Genomic DNA, 2,500 nt, shown 5'->3' on the forward strand with positions numbered 1-2,500 from the left:
GGGACTGGATGAGTCGATCCGGCCTTACACGTCTTGCAGCGTGGAGGCCATCGGCATCCCTGCGATGGCGAGGAAGCGGCACCCGACGCACGGCCCCCTCCACAAGAAGCCATCCGCTGCCCCTCCGACCCTACCCGTCCACCTTCGCCTGCCACTGCGACGAGTCGCCTCGCCGACGCCTCCTTCAACGCCTAAAACGGGGGCCAGGCCACGAAGGAACGACGACGCAAACCCATGAAATGTGACGCTTGGTCCCGAGGAAAAACTCGACCCGGGAGCCCCATAACCCGAAGGCCCCTTGCGCCCGAGCAGTGATGCTCCCAGGCAGCCAAAACGCACATGCAAAGAGTCGAACAGGCGCCCAAGCGCACATGCGAACAATCGTACAGGCGCCCGGGCGAAAAGGCGCCCAAGCGCACATGCGAACAATCGTACAGGCGCCCGGGCGAAAAGGCGCCAAGACGCCCAGGCAAAAAGGCACCAGGGCGCACAGGCGCCAGGACGCCCAGGCGAAAAGGCGCCAGGGCGCCCAGGCGGAAAAGACGCGCCCAGGCGGAAAAGAGGCGCCCAGGCGAAAAGGCGCCAGGGCGCCCAGGCGGAAAAGAGGCGCCCAGGCGGAAACGAGGCGCCCAGGCGAAAAAGAGGCGCCCAGGCGAAAAAGAGGCGCCCAGGCGGAAAGGCGCCAGGGCGCCCAGGCGGAAAAGAGGCGCCCTGGCGTAGGCGCCCAGGCGCCAAAAGAGGCGCCAGGCGGAAAAGAGGCGCCCTGGCGTAGGCGCCCAGGCGCCAAAAGAGGCGCCAGGCGAAAAGGCGCCAGGGCGCCCAGGCGGAAAAGAGGCGCCCAGGCGGAATGGCGCCAGGGCGCCCAGGCGGAAAAGAGGCGCCCAGGCGAAAAAGAGGCGCCCAGGCGGAAAAGAGGCGCCCTGGCGTAGGCGCCCAGGCGCCAAAAGAGGCGCCAGGCGAAAAGGCGCCAGGGCGCCCAGGCGGAAAAGAGGCGCCCAGGCGGAATGGCGCCAGGGCGCCCAGGCGGAAAAGAGGCGCCCAGGCGAAAAAGAGGCGCCCAGGCGGAAAGGCGCCAGGGCGCCCAGGCGGAAAAGAGGCGCCCTGGCGTAGGCGCCCATGCGCCAAAAGAGGCACCCAGGCGAAAAGGCGCCAGGGCGCCCAGGCGGAAAAGAGGCGCCCAGGCGGAATGGCGCCAGGGCACCCAGGCGGAAAAGAGGCGCCCAGGCGGAAAAGAGGCGCCCTGGCGTAGGCGCCCAGGCGCCAAAAGAGGCGCCAGGCGAAAAGGCGCCAGGGCCCCCAGGCGGAAAAGAGGCGCCCAGGCGAAAAAGAGGCGCCCTGGCGGAAAAGAGGCGCCCTGGCGTAGGCACCCAGGCGCCAAAAGAGGCACCCAGGCGAAAAGGCGCCAGGGCGCCCAGGCGGAAAAGAGGCGCCCAGGCGGAATGGCGCCAGGGCACCCAGGCGGAAAAGAGGCGCCCAGGCGAAAAAGAGGCGCCCAGGCGGAAAAGAGGCGCCCTGGCGTAGGCGCCCAGGCGCCAAAAGTGGCGCCCAGGCGAAAAGGCGCCAGGGCGCCCAGGCGAAGAGGCGCCAGGGCGCCCAGGTGGGAAAGAGGCGCCCAGGCGAAAAGGCGCCAGGGCGCCCAGGCAGAAAAGAGGCGCCCAGGCGAAAAAGAGGCGCCCAGGCAGAAAGGCGCCATGGCGCCCAGGCGGAAAAGAGGCGCCCTGGCCAGGCGGAAAAGAGGCGCCCAGGCGGAAAAGAGGTGCCCAGGCGAAAAAGAGTCGCCCAGGCCGAAAGGCGCCATGGCGCCCAGGCGGAAAAGAGGCGCCCACGCGAAAAGGCGCCAGGGCGCCAAGGCGGAAAACAGGCGCCCAGGCGGAAAGGTGCCAGGGCGCCCAGGCGGAAAAGAGGCGCCCAGGCGCGTGGGGGGCAAGGCGCCAGGCGCCAGGCACGCGCGGAGGCAAGGCGCCAGGCGCAAGGCGCCACGCGCGCGCGCGCGTGGGGGGCGAGGCGCCAGGCGCCAGGCGCCGGGCGCGCGTGGGGGGCAAGGCGCCAGGCGCCGGGCGCGCGCGCGTGGGGCGCCAGGCGCCTGGCGGGTGGGCGCCCCCAGGAAGGGGTGCTGGCGCGCGATGGGGTTGCGCCCGTACGGACCGTGTGACAGTACAGACACTTTGGCGAAACCTCCTGCCCGAAGCGATTTTAGGCGTTCGGCTAGGTAGGTGACCCGGTTTTTTTCGCGTTTCTCGGCCGCTAGCCCCTTTTTTCGCGTTTTCGTGCGCGCGCCCCTCTTGACCTCGCACGCGCGCCGCGCGTCGCGTCCTTGTCCTTGTCCGCGTCCGCGTTCGCGCGTGTCGGCGATCACGGGCCCCGTGCATGGCTCGTCTCTGTGGACCATCGCCCCGCTCTTGTCCCTCTTTCGTGTTTGTGTGGCGCCCCGCCCCGTGCACCATTGCCGGCTGGCAGCAAGGTGCCTAGCCCCCCTTGCCGCCAGGCCTGTCCACCCCAA

Source organism: Aristolochia californica, unplaced genomic scaffold (genome assembly GCF_029961685.1).
Source record: "Aristolochia californica isolate CCGP_79_NKW_82.1479 unplaced genomic scaffold, dmAriCali1.0.hap1 SCAF_39, whole genome shotgun sequence".
NCBI lineage: Eukaryota > Viridiplantae > Streptophyta > Magnoliopsida > Piperales > Aristolochiaceae > Aristolochia > Aristolochia californica.